Below are 10,938 nucleotides of genomic sequence, written 5' to 3'. Positions count from 1 at the left end.
TCAGCTGCTCTTGCCTAAGATGAACTTGTGGAGCATGTACTCCCCCAGGGCATTCTGGGGCACTCTGAGACACTCCGAGGTTGGTGAGGTGGTCTCCCAGCCACTTGATGGCCTTCACTTGCTCCTGCAGGCATTTGGCCTCCAGGAAGCCATACAGCTGAGGGAGTCAGAGGCAGGCACTGATAGACAATGTACACAATCTATTGCATAGTAGAGCTTGGGAAAGCCAAATGATGGGTTTTTGAAGAACAAGATGGGCAGCATTTTTAGAAATGTATCATACAAAAAAGGATACCAGGAGTGATAAAGACTACAGAAATATCATACAAGAGACAGACAAAACCCTCTGATGGCTTGGATACATCAAAAGAAAAAAAAATCTTATAAATGGGACCACTGAAAGAATTTGTCTTTAATTTGCATTTTTTGCCATACTGCACAGATTGTTTCCATATGTGACTGAGAAATTGTAGCTTCAATCTGGGTGATTTCATGAATAGCTGAAAGTCTGGGAAATAACCAGTCTAATTATATAAATAAATAACTGGTGATTTCCAGATGGGGCAACATCCTTAACATGGTTCAATACACACCTTATTTGATCGTTATGAAAAGTGATGTAAAATTTATCGAGTTTTTATAACCATTACCCCCATCCGCCGAACCTTTAACATGGCACCATGTATAAATAAAATATCCTCTCATTTTGACAAAGTCATCAACTGACATCATCCATGAAATATAGCAGTAGTGTCCTTTGCATGAGGACAGTCTGTGCAGATGCTGGGGGTTATAATCAAATTATGGTAAAAAGGCTAGAAGAACACTACATTCATCAAAATTATACATGCCATGAAGTCAAGCAAGATTTGTCAATGCTTTTAATGCCCTCAAGCCTTCCACTAGGAAGGACAGGTTTTTCCACACGAGGGCTTCATGCAAGCAAGCAATTTTGCAAATGAACTTTCTCAGAATCGGAATGATGTGTTCAGCTTCCTAATTTCTCTGATACAAGGAAACCTTCCATATACCAAAGAATTCTTAGAGAGCAACTTACGTGAGGGCCCATGCATGTTCAGTCAGAAGTGTGCTGTAACAACTAGCTGGACTGGGGAAGTGTGGTTTCGAAAAAGAGTCAAGATATTTTTGGTTACCAAGACAGAAAATCCAGCTGTAGTAAAACTACTATAATAACCTAACTAAATACTTGATAAGTTGTCCTTTTTTAGCACCCCGAAGTCTGGTGCTAAGTGAAGAGGTAAGTAAAGTGGTAGATCACTTCACCCTGCCTAACTTGAAGACATTCCATTCACTCTGTGGCTTTGGAGGTGGTCACTATGTTTCAGCTGAGGCTACCTCACAGGGTTGTTGTTGTGACAATCAAGTGGAGACAACCTCCACATATGCCATTGTTTGGTCTGTAGAGGAAGGCTGGGATATGTGATTAATAATGCTATCAATCAGCAAGCACTGGGATGTGTGCAAGGGATCCCATGGAATTTTAGCCAGTTGTAAAGTAGGGCTGTGCAGGGACTCCCTGATTCGACTTGGAAGCTGCTTCATGGCTGCAGAGGTGGACCTGATTTGGCTTGGGCTGACCCCAAATTCAGCCATCCAAATGCCACTTTGGGGCCCCCTGATGCCCCCATGCAAGCCCCCAGCTCCTTACCTGGGCCGCCACCACCACCTCCTGAGCCCTGGACACACACCGGCTCTTGTTGCAGGGAGTCACTGTTTTTTGGACGGTGACTCCAGCCCCAAAGAGCCGATGCCCATCCAGGGCTCAGAAGCTGGCAGCGATAGTGGTGTGGCAGCGGTAACAGTGGCGACTCCTGTGAGTCACCACAGGTAAGGAGCTGGAGCCGCCAGCTGGGCTGGGGTGCCAAAGCTCTGAAGCACACCGAGCACTTTGAAGAGCCCCCCGACCTGCCTCAGGTCACGTCGTGCCCCCTCTGCTTCGGCTCAGAAGGGGCCCAAAATGTCCCGCTTTGAAGCAGTGCACAGCCCTATTGTAAGGAATAAAACAGCAGAGAGGCACATTGAGTTGGTGAAGGAAAGTCACTGTTTGTGAAGAGAGAGAGAAGGGAGGTTAGGTGGGCAGGATGTCTATCTTTGTGTGTGCGCACGCGCGTGAGAAAGGGGAGGAGTTTGGTGAGGGATGTGACACTGTGTAGGAGGCCGAGAGAAAGTACTATTCTAGGTTGGATTGTGTGTACAAGTTTGCAGCCTGAGAAAAGTAATAAAGAGGAATGAAGAATAATTTTATTTCACCCATCTGGTATTGGGTGGCTCATGTTCCATTTTTTAAATCCAGCCTTTCAAAATGGAGCCAAAATCGATTCCTAGGGAAATCCATATTATTAAAAAATACAAGGTGACATGCTTGTGAATGTGTGCCTCCAGGTAAATTGTTCTCTGAAGCAAATAATCCAGATTTTGCTAGAATTCAAAGTTGCAATCCGACTCTGCCACACTTCTCAAAACGTTAATTTCCATGCCACTGATTAGGCAACAAGCATTGGTAAATTTTTTTTTTCTTGTTTCTCTCACAGAGGGCAATCAGGTATATCATCAAGCTCATGCTCAAGACTCAAATAATTTCTTTTGAGGTATGATCCATTTTATGCCTTTCCTGGTAGCAGCTCAGGATGAGCACTACCCACCTCAGACAGAAATCCTGTGGTCCCTGGGTGAGCATGCCAGAGACCATAGGATGGCTTGGAAATCCCCTTCTGAGGTCGGAGACAGCACTCCGACCTCAGCAGAGAGTTGGAGATCCAACCCCCAGCCCCTCACAGCTGGCATGGAGAGAACCATGCCAGTTGCCTCTTTGAGGCCATAAAAATGCAACATCTGAGAGGGAGAAAAGGGGGCATGGGCAAGGAGGGCAGGAGAATGGAGACTTCCCCCTCTGAAGTGCCCTTGCTAGATGGGCTGAAAAGCATATTTAGTTAAAACCTCAAAGACTGGAAGTAGGGATGGGTGAACTCACCTTGTCCCACCTTGTGCACTGTTCACTGGACCTCTGCTAGCTGCCAACCCTGCTTGCTGCCTGTTGCAAGCCACCGGGCAGACTGTGGATGCGTGGAGAGTGGCCTCCCGCTCCTTTCCTTTGTGTGAAAATGGCAGCTCAGCCTTTTAGAGAAAGGCCGATCTTGTGCAAACAGCAGCCGTCAAGAGGCCCAGTTATGCAAAATTACTTTTGCATAACTCGGTTCTTTACAGCCACAATTTGCACAAAATTGACCTTTACATAAAAAGCAGAGCCACCATTATTTATGCAAAATGGCAGCTTGGCAAGGGAATGGGGATCACCGCGCTTACCCAACTCAACACACACCAAGTCGGGCAAGTGTGAGGATCCACGGACTGACATCCAGGGGGCCGACCTGGTGAGAAATTGCCAAGCTTCAAGCCCCAACCTGATGCTCACAACATCCCTAATCAGAGAACAGGGAGCCAAAGATCGCCTCTGCCATTCCGCCTGCCCACCCGGCTTCAGTCCGGCAGGGCACAGGAATCTTGGGAGCCAAGTATGGAGGCTTCTGAGCAGCAAGGCCCTACCTCTGGCAGCCTGCTCCAACCACCACCTTCCCTAACAGCGTACAACATACACATATTACAAAGGTATGCATGTCATAACATTCACATATAGGAAGTGGAAAGAAGGCCAAACAAAGGAAGAGTACAGGCAGGTAGCACAGAATTTCAGGGATGGTGTCAGGGAGGCTAAAGCTGAGAATGAGCTGAGGTTAGTGAGGGATGCTAAAAGCAACAAAAAGGCTTTCTTCAGATACCTGCATAGTAAAAGACAGAGGAAAGAGGTGGTTCAGCTATTCAATCAGGATGGCGAAATGATAACAGATGACAAAGAAAAGGCAGAAGTGCTCAATCCCTACTTTGGCTCAGTCTTCTCCCAAAAGAGGGTCTATGACCCCCCTGGCAAAGGCGAAGTACAGGCTGAAGGGGCAGGATTGCAGCTTGAGATCGATAGGCATATGGTCAAGGAACACCTCATTACTTTGAAGGAGTTCAGATCTCCAGGGCCACATGAACTGCACCCTAGAGTAATAAAGGAACTGGCAGAAGAAATCTCAGAACCACTGTCTATTCTCTTTGAGAAATCATGGAGGACGGGTGAAGTGCCAGATGACTGGAGGAGGGCTCATGTTGTCCCTATCTTCAAAAAGGGTAAAAAGGAGGAACCTGGGAACTACAGACCAGTCAGTCTGACATCAATCCCTGGGAAAATTCTGGAGCAGTTGAACAAGCAATCCATCTGTAAGCACCTTGAAAACAATGCAGTGATTACTCAAAGCCAACATGGATTTATCAAGAACAAATCCTGCCAGACGAATCTGATCTCATTTTTTGATCAAGTAACCTCCCTTGTGGACTGTGGGAATGCTGTAGATGTAATATACCTCGATTTCAGCAAAGCTTTTGACAAAGTGCCCCATGATATCCTGATGAGCAAACTAGTAGGAATGTACGAAAGTCACTTACCTGGTCTCGCAGCTTGCTTCGCGGTGGGGGGAAGGTGCTTCGCTTCTCCCCCCAAAGTTCAGGCCGAGGGGGGAGGCTTCCCGCCTCACCTGGCCAAAATTCAGGCCAGGGAGGAGGTGCCCCGTCTTCCTGGCCACGAACTTCAAAAGAAAAGTAAAAAAAAAAACACGCCCCGTGATAAGGCTACGTGATGATTTACGTAGCCTATCACGGCTAGATCTGCAAAGTCAGCCGTGATAGGCTACATTAATCATCACGTAGCCTATCACGGGGGCGTTTTTTTTTTTTTTTTTTTACTTTTCTTGGAATGGCGGTGGCGGCAGCCGGTCGAAAGACCGGCTGTCACCCCCGCCCCTGTCGAAGCCCTGCCGAACCGCCACTGCAACCCGCCACCGGGAGCGACATTCGGGAAAGGTAAGTCCCATCCCGGGCGGGGGGTGCGGGGTGCGGGGTGTGTGTGCGGAGAATTTCTCCCCGAAACTACTTTGGGGGGCCGAATACGTTGGCACTTGGCCCCCCGAAGTTTCGGCGAGAAATTCTCTGACACCCCTACAAACTAGCTCAAAGTGGGCTAGATGAAATAACGATCCAGTGGATCCACAGTTGGCTACAGAATCGGACTCAAAGAGTGCTTATCAATGGGACCTTCTCAAGCTGGGGAGAGGTAACGAGTGGGGTACCGCAGGGCTCAGTCCTCTTCAACATTTGTATTCATGACTTGGAGGAGGTGGTGCAGGGAATGCTGATCACATTTGCAGATGACACAAAATTGGGCGGGATAGCTAATACCTTGGAAGACAGAAACAAATTCAAAGTGATCTTGATAGACTGGAGTGCTGGGCAGAAAACAGAATGAAATTTAATAGGGATAAATGCCACGTTCTGCACCTAGGAAAAAGAAACCAAATGCACAGTTACAAGATGGGGGATACGTGGCTCAACCACACTACAAGTGAGAAGGATCTTGGAATTGTTGTGGATCACAATCTGAATATGAGCCAACCGTGTGATGTGGCTGCAAAAAAGGCAAATGCTCTTTTGGGCTGCATTCATAGAAGCATAGCTTCCAAATCCCGGGAAGTACTAGTTTCCCTCTACTCAGCACTGGTTAGGCCTCATCTGGAGTACTGTGTCCAGTTCTGGGCACCACACTTTAAGAAGGATCCAGACAAGCTGGAGGGGGTTCAGAGGAGGGCAATGATCAGGGGACTGGAAACAAAGCCCTATGAGGATAGATTGAAAGAACTGGGCATGTTTAGCCTTGAGAAGAGAAGACTGAGGGGAGATAGGATAGCACTCTTCAAGTACTTGAAAGGTTGTCACAGAGAGGAAGGCCAGGTTCTCTTCTCAATCTTCCCAGGATGCAGGACACAGAATATGAGAATAATGGGCTCAAGTGACAGGAAGCCAGATTCCAGCTGAACATCAGGAAAAACCTCCTGACTTTGAGAGCAAGACGACAGTGGAACCAATTCCCTAGGGAGGCGGTGGGCTCTCCCACACTGGAGGCATTCGAGACGAGGCTGGACAGCCATCTGTCAGGGGTGCTGTGACCTGGATTCCTGCATTGAGCAGGGGGTTGGACTCGATGGCCTTGTAGGCCCCTTCCCCTACTATTCTATGATTCTATAACACAAGTACAGTAGCACCATGTTTGGAAAAGGCAGTATCAAGGCAATAGCAGCCTAGGACCACCAGACACTCTCCCTTGGTGTTAATGTGCAAGGGGTGGGTGGGAATTGAATGAAGTTACTAAAACTTTCTTCGCACTTCTATATACTCCTGCTTATTCGAGTCCTTCCTTCTGAAGGAGGGAGAGCCAGGGATGCTCAAGTTTGCCAAGTTTCTCTGAACTTCACTTTAAAGCTCAGTTTGGCTTGCTCCCATTCTTGTTTGCAACCTGTGTTTTTTTGTTTTGGTTTGGTTCATTCGAACAGGAAAGTGCACATTTTTTAGAAGTGTACACTTCTCTCTGTGCCCCCCCCTTAACTGAAGTGTGAAAATGCATTGTCTCCTTGACTGGTAGTGGCAACTCTGCCCTCAGGGGCAAAGGAAGGCCATCAAGAGAAGTAGGCCAAATGAGGAAGAACACTGGATTAGATCAGTCTTCTTGAAAGCCAGGTCTATGTCCAAAAATGCTGCCATGGAGCCCTTTGCCTTCCAGTTAAATATGACTTGCCTTCCAACAGGGATCCCACCACTATGAGGGCTCACAGACTATCAATAGCAGCCTGTATGATTTCCCCCTGACCTCCCCCTCCCCGGCATCCTAGCAGGAAAAAGCTCTTGTAAGCATGAGCAGAGCAACACATCTACTCACTTCTGAGCAGACATGCAGAGTCTTGGTATTTGGGATGGTATGGGGAAATACTGCTGAGTGGTTCAGTCATGCTTACTTCTGAGCACACATACTCAGAAGTAAGGCTTGTCCTACTTACTCTCAAGTAGGTTTAAAATCAGTAAGCGTCACAGTTTTGACCCCATCCACAGATGCTTACGTGGAGCCGCCACAGAGAGGAGCCGTCCGGGCAGGATTCCAGGGGGGAGGACCGGATCGCCTCCCCCATTGTCAAGGATTCTGGGGGGAGGGACGGAGCACCCCCCCCACTGCGAATCAATTCCGCGAAAAGGTAAGTGACTTTCATACATCCCTAGGTATTCTACCTGTGGCAGAGATGCTGAAGCTCTGGCCAAATGCAGCCCTCCTGGGGTCCAAATCTGGCCTTCCAAGGTTCCCCAAATGGCCACCCCCCTTCCCCTGGCCCTCCTCCAATTGCCAATCACTTGCTGGTTTCCTGGCATTTGCATGCCCCCCCTTCTTAAATGGTTGAAATGATTCTTTTAAGGCTGAGTTATGGCAGTAAGAGCTTTAAGCTAAAATATGCTGGTGTTTTGGCCACACCCCTTCTGCTTTCAGCCCTTCCCACCACTGGAATGAAGCCCCCAAGAGCTTCTCTGAAATTGTATTCAGCCCTCAGGCTGAAAGAGCTTCAACACCCCTGCTCTATGATGTAGACATTCCTTTTGAGAATACCCAATGAGGACAGTTTGACATCAGATGTCTTTTGAATGGAGTGGTGCACGTAGTTCTAATTCCATTCACAGAAAATGAACAAGGCATCAGTTTGAAGAATATCTATCTTGATTCCCTTGATGGCACATATTTTAATTGTTGCCATTTCAAATTGGATTGTAAGCTACCTGGGGATACTATGTATCAAAAGCAATGTATTAATGCCATGAATAAATAAGATTTAAACATCCTTGTTTCTGGCTGTAACCCTGAGAACAAAGAGATGTACCTTGAAATGTTGTTCTCATATCCAAGCATTTCTCCTTCAAGAAGAATTCCCTATAAGAGCTAAAGTTTTGAGCTTATGCTGTTCAAAACTGATCTAACTTAAATTCATCTTCCTGAACTTGCCAGGAAGCCTTCTGAGTACTGTAGCAATTCAGAATGAAGACTCAGATGAGGGTCTCCCTTCTCCATCACCAGTTTGTGCAGGTTCAGTAGGGCCTGGTTCACCTTCTTCTCCAGCTGAAGAGACTTCTGAAGGGCATCCAGGCTATTCCCTCACTTGTCCTGCTCTGGCTTCTGTGCATTAACCCCCCCCCCCCAACACAGCAACTAGATGCATCAGTGTATGTAGCACTGTATATACAGTTAAGAAAGTAATCTACAAGTTGCATCAGGACTTAATATCCCCCCACCCCAGGTGAGGCACAACCTGAAGATATCATGACACTCACCTTGATGTCCTGCAGCACAACCCGTCCCCCGCACTTGTTCTGGTATTTCAGGAACTTCTGAGCATGCTCTCACTCTTCCTGTGATTGTTCCTTCAGGAAATCGGCCACATGGCACAGGGCAACATCATCATGGTCAAAGTGGGAAGACTAGGAGGGGAAGAAGAATGAAGGAGCATGAAAGCCACAGAGTATCCTGTTAGATAGTATGTACTCAATTGAGTGCAACATCTGCAATGATTGAATATGTACAAGTTGCCCACCTAAACAGGCAATGCTAGAGATGCTGGGCTAAATACAGATTCCTTTTGATTGCCATTGCCTTGCTTTGTCATTTGGCTACTTCCACACATTTCCAGCCGTACTGCACCTGTGGTCAAGGTCTGGACTGCCTATTGATAGCCACAAACACAGAAGATACCAACTTCCGTTGCATAATGATGGCTCATCCTAAGACAATATAGCATCTGGTGACACCACCCACAGTCAAGGACAGGGCTCCTCGGCCTTCAACAGCTGTATGGAAGGCTAGTGCAGCTTCTCATGACACCACATTGCAAGACTAGGGGGAAAATGCACCTTCCAGAATTCCATCACATATGGTTCAAAAGCCGCCCCCTCTCATGACACCCCAGTCTTTTTCAGTCAGGATCACACCAGGCATTAATAAGGATCAGGGTTTGAATATGTGTTACCACTAGTCAGAGTTTGAAGCCATGTAGAAGGCAGTTCACAGAATGCACTTTTTAAGTAGATACTAGAGGTTTCCTAAGAATTCATCACTACTTAACTCTCCTCTGCATTTATCAGGCCAGAGGATTTTTTTTTAACTTGTGTCCCTCCCATACCCCCTATTTTCAAATATGTTATGGGTCATACGTACCAGCTTGGATGGCTATAAAGAGATGATTAGACAAATTCATGGAGGGTAAGACCATCAATGGCTACTAGCTGTGATGGCTATATATTACCTTTACTACCAGAGGCACCATGCCTCAGAATATCAGTTCCTATGGAACATAACTGGAAGGTACTATCGCATTCAAGTCTTGCTTACGGGCTTCCCAGAGGTATGTGGCTGGCCACTGAAAGAATGCAATGCTGGACTTAGGGTGGCCATGTGTCTTACTTTACAGAGGACAGTCCTCTATTTGACGGTGTCTTCTCTTTGGTGGGCTGTCCACTCCAAGCCCAGCTTCAAGATAACAAACCCTAAGAGGAGAGAGCAGGGACCCTGAATTTACCCAACAACACTGAGTACCTGGACACAAGACCGACCAACAACAGGTGCACAGCTTACCTGGTCACAGTCTTCTCCACTATGGTGAGGTGTATTACATTTCTGCTTAAATTATAGCAATGTCTTCTAAATTTGCATCTAGTTAGCCACTGTGCAAACAGAACGCTGGACTAGACAGGCCTTTGGCTTGATCCAGCAGGGCTCTTCTCATGTTCTTATGATGAATTATCTTTACAGTTATTCCCTTCAGTTAAAACAGAGGATGACATGAAACACTGCAATTCCAGTGCACAAAGATGGGGAGGAAAACGGCTTCCCCACCTTGTCGATTTTGTAAGTGGAGAGTCAGGTACACAAGTCCCTTAAATAATACAAAAGCTTTTTTTATGTTATGCCAGCAGAAGTTATCATGCTCCTGGTTCAGCTGAAGTATTTTTTTGCTCAACCTTCCTCCCAGGAAAATAGAAGCTGAGGATCAAGGGTCATGTTTAAGGCAAAGGTCATCAAACCCCACAAGAATTACTATTGGTAGCAGACATATTATATATTTACTCACCTAGGGTACAATAGCATGTATAGTTATTTGGATATGAGTCCCAGTGGGACTCAACAAAACTTGCATCTACATATAAGAGTAGACTGAAACTTGGCTCATTCACTCACATATATACTTCCTAAATGGAAACAAACATGATTTATGAACATTTACCCCCCCATCTGCCATTTTGTTTATTTATTTAATTACATTTATATCCCACTTTTCTTCCATTGTGGAACTCAAGGTGGCTACATGGTGGAGATCCCAGGTGATCTCCCCTCCAAGCTCTGACGAGACCCAGACCTGCTTAGCTTCAGCACAGTGGCTGCCTCATGTGCCTTTCAGACTATAAAAAGTAAAGGTAAAGGTGTCCCCAGCCAATCGTGTCCGACTCTAGGGGGTGGCGCTCATCTCCATTTCTAAATGGAAGAGCCAGCACTGTCCGAAGATGCTTCCATGGTCATGTGGCCGGCATGACTGAACACCCAGGTGCACGGAATGCTGTTACCTTTCCCGCCGAGGCGGTGCCTATTTATCTACTTGCAATTTCTTGCTTTCGAACTGCTAGGTTGGCAGGAGCTGGGACTGAAGACGGGAGCTCACTCCGTCACACAGCACTCGGGTCTCGAACTGCTGACCTGCCGACCTTCCAGTCTGCAGTTCAGCATCTTAACCACTAAGCCACCACGGTCCTGCCTTTAGACTATACCCAGGAATAATATACCCCAATAAAATATTAATTTAAATACTTACCATGGACAAGTACACATAGCTAGCATACAGCTCAAGAGTCACCATTTGATTCACAGCAGCCACACACTTAGCGTGGAAATTCTGGCACACCTCAGAAGCCATAACTCTGCTGTAGGAAACAAGATGCAGTAAAAACAACAGAAATGCTATTCAA

The 10,938-nt window shown here is 46.7% G+C and overlaps 1 pseudogene; it reads right to left on the bottom strand.

Annotated features, from left to right (window-relative positions):
* Nucleotides 1–10,886, bottom strand: LOC146343602 (ferritin heavy chain B-like; annotated as a pseudogene).
* Nucleotides 10,887–10,938: the final 52 nt, after the last annotated feature.

Source organism: Heloderma suspectum, chromosome 5 (assembly GCF_057233095.1).
Source record: "Heloderma suspectum isolate Gila_16-S chromosome 5, 16-S_ref, whole genome shotgun sequence".
Classification (NCBI taxonomy): Eukaryota; Metazoa; Chordata; class Lepidosauria; order Squamata; family Helodermatidae; genus Heloderma; species Heloderma suspectum.
This window is presented reverse-complemented; position numbering and strand designations above follow the sequence as displayed.